Raw genomic sequence first — 12,148 nt, forward strand, 5'->3', positions numbered from 1 at the left:
ATTTTAATTTGGTCCAATACAGTCTGCTCTTTTTCTTGATATTTCTTTTTTAAATCATGAGCGTATTGAAGAAAATAAACTCTCGTAACAGCTTAACTACAGGTAGTATCCCAGACAGTCTTTAAATCAATTCTTTTCTCCAAATTAATATAAAAAAATTCATTTAGCCTCCTTTTACAATCCTCCACTACCTTTTCTTTTTGTAACATTGCTTCATTTAGTTTCCATCTAAAGGTGGTAGGATTTCTTTTATTTACTAAACTGACTGGATTGTGGTCAGAAAAAGTCTGAGGTAGAATGTTGTAAGGATGGAATACCCAGTCACAATGGCTAATTGCATAAAGATCAAGCACCTCACAAATGTTCACTTTAAGAATCTTATTAGCCAAATTTTTTGAGATCCATATCATATCAATTCATTTATGTCTTTCAGGAAAAAAAGTATATTCTCTTGTTATTCCATTTTTCTGTCTCCAGGAGTCTACCAGCACCAAATTATCAATCAAATTGAAAAAGGACTTTGGTAGTTTTTCTTGTTTAACTTTGATCTCTTTACTTGAGGTTATATCAATTTGTGGAGAGACTGCACCATTCGAATCTCCCGACACCAATTTTGATATGAAAAATGTGACAGTTGATCCATAAGGTGTTTTAAAAATTTCCCTTTATTTTTGTGTGGCAAATATACTCCAACAATTATAGATTTAAGTCCTTGCATCTCAACTTCAACATATCTACCATGTTTGTTTGTTTGTTTGTTTATTTATCAAATTTCTTTGCTGTCCAACTTGTACACGACGACTTTGGGCATCAGAAATTAAAAGCCATGGTTTCAATTGTGGTTTAATATATAAAACAAGTCCATTAGTCTTTTTTTAAACCAGAAAAACATATCATCAACATATAATAATGATTTTTATTCCACTCAGCAACCCTATTAGCATACGCTGATGATGATCCACCATAACTTTAACCAACCCTAACCCTCCCTGGGTTTCATTTTGCAGAGAATTTTGGGATGGACAGAAATTAGCAGGCACCTCCCATGTGGTAGCTGCTTAAATGCATTCCTCATGTCTTATTTAACCATGAGAGAAGGCATTTACCTGTAGATTTTACCCATATGGCTAAGCCAAGTATTTAACTCCCTTCATCTTACCATATTTTCAGGTGGATCACACATTTGAAAAATCTGTCCATTTATGCCTGAAAAGAGCTAACACCTATGCAAAATTTGGCATTGGTGAAGTGGGAGATGGCGGAAAGAGAAAAAGGGAGACAGAGAATGGCAGAGAGCAAATACTCATTTTACATCTGGCCCTGGGATAATTTCAAAAATCTTGGTTTCACTATTATTATTGGCTTTTATGCAAACATATTTCCAGTGAAGTCATTAATTACCCATAGCTGGATTTACTGATTTCTTCCAGCTCCCATCCCATTCATATCAACACACAATGAATCCTATGCTTATTCTTGGAATAGAAATGTGTCACTGGAGTATCTCATAAGATATACTGTAATTCTCAAGGGGAAAAAAGCCCATTGGATGATTTAAGCAAATACTTTTTAATTGCAATCATTTTTCTGGGAAGGGAACCAACGAGCAAAATACAGACAGGAAAGATCAACAAGATCAGAGAAGTACCATTTATTTTTTACTGAGATCTCAAACATATTAGCTCTACTCCAGCTGATGTTAGTCACAGACACTGCAATTGACTTCCATTGAAACATGTTAATGAAACAAGTTAATTGCAAATAATAATGATAATAATAATTTATTAAATTTATATGCTGCCCAACTCCCAGTGACTCTGGCTGATGGAAAACTTGAAGCCTACTAAAGATAATGTCATTCAGTAGTATTTAATGACAGCTGACTTGATTGGAGCCAGTGCATTTCATCTTTATATACATCTTTCACTGAAGGTCCATTTCAATCCTGAGAAGTAAGCAGCTCTCTAAATGTTTGCAGCAAAATTCTGTAATAATGCACAGATTTCTTCCTCAAACATGCTATTCACTGAAGCTCTTTCACTGAAGAATAAACTTAACTTCATGTTTGTTGGAATGGTTTTGAGATATCTAATCCTGCCTACCTAATCCTGTTTTTACCATAAATCATGTTGAAACACATGACTGAACAAGCAGTAGACTACCAAAAATTCTTGACCCTGATAGAGACAAAAACCCTTCTTCTTTCCTATTTGTACCAATCGACTCTCTCTCTTAAATATAGAGATCCTCACATTGGAAACTAGATATTTATTTATTTTATTTTATATCATGCCTTAATTATTTTTACAAATAACTCAAGGCAGGGAATACTGTATACCTAATACTCTTTCATCCTCCTATTTTCCCCACAACAACAACCCTGTAAGGTGAGTTGGGCTGAGAGAACGTGACTGGCCCAAGGTCATCCAACCAGCTTTCATGCCTAAGGCAGGACTAGAACTTACAGACTCCTGGTTTATAGCCTGTTGCCTTAACCACTATTACTTGCTCTCATTAATAGATATAGAATCTATTACTACATGAATTCAATACATTAGATTCAGTTCTTGGAATCCTTATGCCTCATTGCTTAAACTATGCATATAAACCCTTTCCTATATTACTTCCAATATTTGGACACAGTGCTGGACACAAGATAGGACAGGAATGCTGATTAAGCACTACACCAGGGCAGATGATTTTCTTTCAGTCAAAGGCTGAATTCTCACAACATCCATCCATCCACTGGGGTCTGCATTATGTAGCTATGATGAGCAGTTGACAGAGTCAACTCCAAAAATGGATGGGACAACCATTCTTTCTATGGCACTTTGTTCTCTCTCTCACTCTCTTTCTGAATGCCCTTTTTTACTAGTTACTTCGCTTCACCCAGCAGGAGGGAAGGGATATCACTTTTGACAGAGGCACTGTAATTGCTTAGTTGCAAAGAGCTACTAAAATTGAACCAAGAATCACAGTTTTTTTTCACTCTATACTACACATTTGTAGATCAACATGAATATTGTTGCAATGGAGTGAACTCAAAGTGTTTCTGATGTTGTCCATGGAATGCTATGTAAGGGATGATTCTGCTCTTCTTAATGTGTGTAAAGCTGTTCCATTAAGACTAAGACAAATCTTGGATCATGTAGAACTCCCTGTTTCTATTGTAACCATTTCTCAAAGGCTTTGCAACTTTGATTGAATCCAAATGTTTAAATGTTGAACTATTTCTAAAGTTTTAGAAGGTCATATGAAACTTCTAATTAACAAAGCAGTTTTGTATGATTCCAGAACTGAATATTTGCTATAGACACAGCAACCAGAAAAATAAATAAACTCTTTTGATGTATTCCATCCTGTTACAGAGAATTTAGCCCTAAGTGTAAAGATGTTGTTGTGTTACATTATGTTGTGTTATGTTAGTAAAGAAAATTATCACAGAATATACTACCTCAGGCTGTAGCTCTTAAAAAACAAGGTTTTATACAGAACTTACTTAATTCCAGATCTAAATAACTGAACATATCACAAATTTACTAATTGAGTAAATGCAAACAAAACAAAACAAAACTCATGTGGTACCTAATATCCTCCCTTCCCCTTCGCCTTCCCCTTCTTTCCATTCAGTGTGGCTTACATGGGGATCTCTCTTCATGTTATCCTCACAACAGCAATCTTGTGAGTAGATTGGACTGAGAAAAAGTGCCTGGACCAAAGTTACTCAGTTAGCTTCTGTGGTCAGGGTTGATTTATATCTGAATCTATTCAGTGCTACTCCAATATCTTAACTATTTTGTTTCACTGGCTCTCTGATGTCTATTATGGCATAAATTATTTCTGTGCAACAAAAAGAGAGACCTAGTCCAAGGATGCTAATAAAAAGTATTTAATGTTTCAATTAAACCCACTCTTCTTTGGAAGTGGCAGGAATGTTGAATGGCCTATTATAATAGATACTCAGCAACAACAACAACCACCAAAACTGGCATTTTCTAGCAGTGATACACTACTGCATAATGATCCAGTCATGGGGATAAACTCCTCAATAACTCCAGATACCACACTGCATATATTAATCAGCTCACTAATAGAACAGCTATTATTAATTGGGTGATTCTCATTGTCTTCATCTTTTGACCTCATTCCTGCTTCTCCATCTCCCTCTACCATACATGGACATATAATGGTGTATATGCTTCTACTTCCATGCAACTGATAAAGCAGCTTATGAGCCACTAAACCTGTGTGAAAAATTGGATTATGAGCTGCAAAAATTAGGTGTCCCTCTGAAAAATGTTCTGGTATGACTGTTAGTAGATCACCTTAGGACATATCCTGTGGATATGAATTAATATTATTCTGTAACAAGGTCTTAAGTAAGATAAACTCAGTCTGAAAGTTCAGTTATAATGAAAGATGCTCTAGTTTCAGGGCAAATAGACTCATAGCTAGTGGAACTTACTGAAAGTATATGTAGTTTGGTTTAACAAGACCACACTTGTGGCTAAATATAATTCCCCAAAATTAGAGAGCAACCAACCAAACACTAATCCCAAACGATATGACCATGAAGACTTTTTGAATTTAGTTGTTCATGATAAATTCTATTGCAGCTTACTGCAAAATATATTATTAACTGAATTAATTCTCTAAAGCTATACACAAATAGAGAGTAAAACCCACACAAGTTTGTAGAGCCATAGATATTACATTGGATCCTGTCTTTATTTCTTTTCTTACTTTTTCATCCTTTTTATTTAATACTTAGACAAACATACATGCACACACATATACATAATTATATTAGGCATAGAAAACAAGAGAGGATAGAAGTGGGATACAGAGAAGGGTTGAAAAGGAGTTCAAAGATCATTTGCATCATAACATTATGCTTTTTCAGTTAAAAACCAAAATGAACTGTAATATTGTCTATTTCTTTGTCCCATGCACATGCACACATACACACACATGAAATTAAAAATTCACAGTTCAGAAATACCCAGCAACTTGTGTTTTTTTATTTCAAGGAAGTTTTTATGCAAGATTTTAAGTCTTAAAAATAAAAAAAACGAATATATTAATTGAAAGTTATCCTGAAAACTGTGTTTAGTAAATATATATCCTCCTCCTCCTTGTGTATCTTGGGAAGCCTTATGTGTTTTCTCCTTTTTGTCAGGATAATGCAATGGGAAATCTTGTATGTTTTAATTTCTTTAGTGGTCTCACTTTCATTGGATAACTAGTAACTTTTCCCTCTTTTATTAGCCAGAGATTCCATGAAAGTAAAACAGGTAATATTCAGCAGCTACAGTATGTTACAAGCTATATTATCTCTTGGGAGAAATAAACAGAATTTAAATGCAAGGGAAAATGCAGTTGTACAAAGGAGCGTAAAAAACAAGAAAGCCACCAGACTAGGTCTGGATACCAGCTACCTGAGATAAGAAGGTCAAATGAAAGAGTGAAGTGCATGTTTCTCAAATACATACCTCAATAAATTTGAGGGATGCCCATGTTTGTTACAGCAAAGGAAACCTAAAGATTCTTGTGAAACACTAAGGCAAAAAGATTTATAATAACTAAGCTTACATAGGTTTGAGCTACAGATGAAGTGGTCTTCTCCAGTCCACAAAAGTTTCAAAGCTCACTCAAAATTATTATCCAGTATATTGTACTCAGTACAATATAGTACCCATTATCAGGGATATAGTCCTGCCTTAGGCACGAAGTCAGCTGCGTGACCTTGGGCCAGTCACTCTCTCTCAGCCCTAGGAAGCAGACAAGGGCAAACCACTTCCAAAAAAACTTGCCAAGAAAACTACAGGGACTTGTCCAGGCAGTTACCAGGAGTCAAAAACTGACTCAAAGGCACCATACATACATACATACATACATTATTTTATTATTCAAATTTTGCTACCACCCATCTCCCCCAAAAGGGGGACTCTGGGTGGTTTACAATAAAATTAAAACTATAATAATAACAATTAAAATCTGTACATACTCCTCCTCCATTTTGGTCTACTGTTGTCTTCATTAATGCTGGGCACTGAATTTCTCTTGCATTTTTTCCAACCAGCTTTCATTAGATTAGAGTTAATCTTAACATACAAGAATTCACCCTTCATCCAGGTCTTTGGTGGGGGAGAGTGAGACTCTTCACGTCATTGTGCTCGCCATCTTTATCTTTATTTTTTATTGATTTTATTGTAATTTCTTTGATAGTTGCATACAAGTTTAATTTATTATTATTATTATTATTTCAAAATTGAAAATTATAGCAAAAAATAAATCTGTAAACTGTTGTTTTTAATCATTCTACACCATCCAGAGTCACTTTTGTGAGATGGTAAGAGGAGAGCTATGTTAGTCTATGGTGAAATAAAATTAGGAATCTGGTAACACTTTTCCTGATTAACAAATTTTATTAAAAGGTATAAGCTTTGATGAATTGCAGCTCACTTATCAGATGCACAGAGTGGCTAGACTGATGTAGGATTTAAACTGGGTTGAGATGGGTGGGAAGGGAGGGAAATATAGATTGGTTATACAGTTGCTGGTTACGTGTGAGACAGATTACCAGTATCTTATCAATTGTATTACAGTTATAATATGTTAAAAATCCATTGTGTTGGTTGAGATCTTTTGTGATAGCCTGAAACCTTTTGATGTACAGATAGTCCTCACATAACAACCATTCATTCAGTGACTGTTCAAAGTTACAACAGTCCTGAACAAATGGTAGTGATAGATAGACAGAGATAATGTCATTAATTTTACATTTTTCTGCTCGTAGGATTTGTATGTCCACATGCCTTAATAGAAGGATAAGGCTGATGCATGTAACACAGCCCATGTTCTCCTTCTACTGTAATCAGTAACATTTTGAGGGGGACAACTCTTCTGTGTAGCCCTGCTACATAGATCTCATCAATTCTGTAACAGCAACTTTCCTTCTCACTCCTTCTCTATTTCTTCTTCTCTCATACGCAGTTGGACACAACAAACACACCACTGGCACCACATCAGCTTGTTCATGGACATCCTATGCTTTAGAATTGGGTTTGTCGTTTTTCTAGAGAAGCAGGAAAAGAATTATAGAGATGCTAAACCCAATTTACTGGCAACAGTATAGGATTGACTAATGGGAGCATATTTTAGAGACAGAACATTTTTTTTGTCCTCTTCAATTACCTGGAGAAGCCTTACTCCATATCTTCCTTTTCTTATAATAGTGAAATTCACTGGGGAATAGGCGATTTCTGAATGGCATGTGCCCTCTGCCCCATTTCTGAGGACTCCAAAACAGATTCATCACAGCATGTCAACAAATTTCAGTGAAAAATTATAGAAATTCAGTAGCACAATTTTTGGGTCATTTAAAATCAAAGCAAGAAGGTGAGTAGAACCAATACACTGTGTACAGGATGGTGGAATTTAAGCCAAAATCCATTTCAGCTATAAGATTCACTTCACGGGCTATTGTGGAGAATCATCAAAATCTCATAAAATCACATTGAAAAATACAGGTAGTGGACTTCTGATCTTTAGTAAGAGCCTACAGGTTCTAGAAGTTTACATATTTATTCACTTTATTAATTAGATTTGTATCCTGCCTTTCTTTTCCCTGATTTTTCCCCACAATAACCCTGTGAGGTTGGTTGAGCTGAAAGGGAGTGAATGACCCAAAATCATTCAGTAAGTTTCATGGTTGAGGGTTGACCGATCCTAACTATTGCATGTTATTAGTTGTCAGCTGGGAGAGTAGACTTTCTGCATTAGTTTAACACAACTTCTCTTTAGGCTCTGTGCTGGACAATTTAGAAGTTGTTATGCTATTGTTTTCTCACATCTGCTAACTCTGCCTTAGAAGAGGTCATGTAGAACCTGGGATTGGTCAACCCTCAGCCATGAAACTTACTGAGTGATTTTGGGTCATTCACTCCCTTTCAGCTCAACCAACCTCACAGGGTTATTGTGTGGAAAAATCAGGGAAAAGAAAGGCAGGATACAAATCTCATTAATAAAGTAAATAAATATGTACGCTTCTAGAACCTGTAGGCTCTTACTAAAGATCAGAAGTCCACTACCTTCTGGCCACTTCCTTTTCTAGATGGGCAGGCTTATTTAGGATGGCTCATTGACATGGTTGGCCTCTTCTAGGATGACAAGTTCTGTACTGCTTGCATATCACTTCTTTAAAAAGAAAGAAATCAGAGAATTGTGAACTTTCTGTTGCATATACAATCCTCTCAAGCCCTTTGAGGCTGGCAAGCTCAGGAAACAAGAACCAATTGGATTTCTAGAAAGATATTTATTGCTAGTAGAGTAATATAACAGAATCTTGAAAGCATCCCAGAGTAATTCTCCTGCACAACCTATATCTAGTGTAATTAAGGCAGAGTTAGTCTGAGTTCCTTTCTCAAGTTCTCAAACCCCCAGATTTGAAAATCTCTTGTGTAACAGCCCTGTTTTCTCCTCTGTCTTGCTATCTTCTCTGTATTCCCAAGGTCTGCCAGGCATTCGACCACAGATACAGTAGGATAAAAAGAAATTGTCTACATTATGTAAAATAGTGTAACAAGCACAAACTCACTAAGTCAGTGCAGAAGATTCAAGAAAAGAAAGTAACAAACAAATACCAGAACAATTTTTTTAAAAAAAATTGGGGGGAGTGGGTAGAATGATATGGGATTGAAAGAATTGAAGAATTACAGACAAATCAGACACAGAGATTCAAATGGATCACATTACAGATCAGACAAATAGATTGAGACTTAAGAAAGGATAAAAGGATTATGAGTTTGGAAAACTGGGCCCAGGCAACATGAACATATTATGCCAGTTCTTTGCTATCTGCATTGGCTCCACTCCATTTGTATACCCAAATGGATGTGTTGGTTTTGAACTTTAAAGCCCTAAAGAGTTTAGGACCAGGTTACCTGAAGGAACACCTTCCTCCATATATACCTACCCAGAATTTAAGATCATCTAATGGGGGCCTTCTTCCAGGTCACCTCATCAAAGGAGGTAAGGTGGGCCTCTGCAAAGGAAATAACTTTTTCTGGTAACACCCCATTTAAGGTATTCCCTCCCCAGAGAGGCTCAACTGAGATCCACATTAGCATCATATTAGTGAGCGGTAAGGCCCTTTTTACTTTCCCAAGCTGTTTAACTGATTTTTAATTGTCCTTTACTTATATTTTAATTCTTAGTTTTTGAATGACTGCCATGCTACTGCCTAGTTTATGTGGTGATTTTATTTTTATTTTTTTAAATTTTATCATACATTTTTTATTCAAACTATATTTTTCAATGTGTTTTTTTGTAAACCACCCAGAGAGCTTCTGCTATTTTAAAATAAATAAATAAATAAATAAATAAATAAATAGCCAAGTTGAAGTTAAAAATAATTAAATTTCATGTTTGTCTCTGATGCAGCCATCTTCACCAGAATATAGTAATGGGTTTCTCTGTGTAGAGGCTCAAGTTGAATGAAGGAAAATTACCATCCCCTGAAATGATTCAGCCTAGTCTCAGGGTTTGATTTCTGGAATCTCTCTGTGACAATATTGCTGATAAAACAGCATCCAAAAGAAATATATACTGAATACGCCAAGGGACCCTGGTGGCATTGAGCCTATATTGCTCATCTGCACATTGCTTGTAAAAAATCCAAAAAGGAAAATTTGTCCTTGGTTGACCTAAAGTAGTTAAAGTCTTTTTTTCTTCCAATGACATATTTTTTAGCAAGGAGAAGGCTTTGTGGCCAAAGGCAACTGTCACATCTGCATGGAAGGCTAGTCATTGTTTAGCAGCTTATATTTCAAGGAAGGGAATAGGCTATCAATAGTATCAGGCAACATCTCACCCATTCAAGAACCAAAAGAGAACACAGAAATGGAATGAAAGAAACCAGAGTAGCTTTGAAACACCATAATCATCTGTGGACTGAAACAAGGAAGCTCTTTGCCAAACCTGTCTGTTTCCTTCAGTGAAATTCTCAAGAGGTGGCATTGCACTTACTTAGTTCTAAGAGGGCCAAGGAAAAATGTGAGAATCTGCTTCTCTCCAGATGAAGCCTCCATGGCATTCCATGCTTTAATTAAATCCCAAGGGAAGACCTCATGAAGTCCCACCAGGCTTTTCACACTGGGAAGTATCAGCAGTCAGGGAAGCCTCAGTGTAATGGGAAAAAAATTAACAGAAAAAGCAAATACTATATACAACCTTCTCTACTTTACAACAATACAGTTGTTGTTGTTGTTGTTGCCAAGAGTCTGAGCATGCAGCTGGCCTGATTTTTTTTCTTTTTTATGAGTAAAATAATTCACACAGAATTATTCTCAAGTTATACATGGTAGGAATGAGCAGATCCATCATTTTCCCTTTCCCAAATTTAATTTTTTTAAAAAAATCCATCACATTTATGAAAAAAATTGTAAATTTCGCTCAATTCTTAATTAAAAAGAAAAAAGAAAGAGAATTTACATTCATCTGTGCTGACCAAATTTAATGACAGCCATTTCCACCACGGTATCTGCTGCCATATGTCTCTCAATGATAACAATCTTGTCAGACAAAAAGATGTGTCACACTTAAGTCAGAGTTGCAAACTTAATTGAATACAGAGAAGTCCTGACACAAGCTCTGAAAAGCTAAGCATTCAAAAGCTACCACCTAGATGGACTAATTTGTCAATCTATCTTTTTCCCGTGTTGAAATGGGATCTCAAAAAAGATTAGATGTACAATTTCCTTAGTGCTAAAATACATGCTTTCTCCAGGGCCAGACCTGTCATTAGACAGAGTGAAGTAACTGCCTTGAGTATCACATATCAGGTGCAGCATTTTGGTTGTTTCTCCTATGCCCCCAAATATTCTCCTTTATGCTTCACAGCTGATCAATTCCTGAAAATTAGGTGTACTGGAGATACAATCATTAGACCAAATGAAGTGGCTGCTTTGAGCACCAGATCAGGATAGGTAGAAAATTGGGGCCAAATCCACATCTGTTGCCCTCCCAATCTACTAGAACGGCTACTTCATTAAATGTTAGGTCAAATGGATGGATGGCTTTGAAGTATACTTTCTTGATGACTACCAGTTGCCTGTAATTTCTGGCATCTCCAAGTGCCTTGTTTTGGGTTTCCTCAGATGGATGGCTATAGGAACCCAGGTGGGGCAACTCTAGCAACCTGGAAAAGGCAATACCTGAAGGTATACATCCTCATCCCTTAAGAGGCATATATTCTTCAGTGACCACTTCAGCTATTCTATTTGTAGCATTCAAATAAGATTCAAATGACAGTTCAGTTCTGCATGTGGAATGATGGAAACAACACCTTAGTGCCTGACACAGAAACTTGACTTGGAGGACTAAAACATTTACACTCAGAAGAGATAGCAGGTTTTGGGTGGAAATAATTTTCATTGGGGAAAAAAGAAGAGGATAATATGATGCTCCCATCCCAGAAACAATTTCTGAATTGAAGTTTTTGGCTATTATTTTTATAAACAAAAAGATATGGGCAGGGCCGCAACTAGAGGGGGGGGCAAGCGGGGCACGTGCCCTGGATGCTGTGCTGGGGGGGGCACCAAAATGAGCACGGGGGGGTGCCAAAATGGGCATGGAATTCATGTTTGCCCCGGGTGACACAGACCCTAGTTGCGGCCCTGGATATGGGCATGGTAAACATGTTATTGAATAATGTGTGTAAGTCACATCTAATTGAATCTTAAAGACTGCTACAAAATGGCTTTTAATACAGCAACACTACTTATTGAGGTAGTATAGTTATTTATCTGTAACATTTATACTTCACCTACTTCCACAAACTCTGGTGGCTAACATCCATAAATATGTTAAAATAATGAATTAAAATCCCATGATTGAAACATAATACAGTGTAACTAAAATGGCCCTGTACAACAACATCTCAAGCACTAAATGGTCATTGGAAAAGCCATCCAGATCATGCAGTTGATTTAACATCAACTGCAGTCAAATTCAGAAAATCAAAAATCAAATGCAGAAAAGTACATTGCAGTAGTCTAGTCTTGAAATAATAATGCCTCTTTCATCTAGATACAATCTGCCAAATAACAGGTTAGAAAAAATATTTGCAGTTCCATACCACCATGAA

This window comes from Candoia aspera, chromosome 6 (genome assembly GCF_035149785.1).
Source record: "Candoia aspera isolate rCanAsp1 chromosome 6, rCanAsp1.hap2, whole genome shotgun sequence".
Classification (NCBI taxonomy): Eukaryota; Metazoa; Chordata; class Lepidosauria; order Squamata; family Boidae; genus Candoia; species Candoia aspera.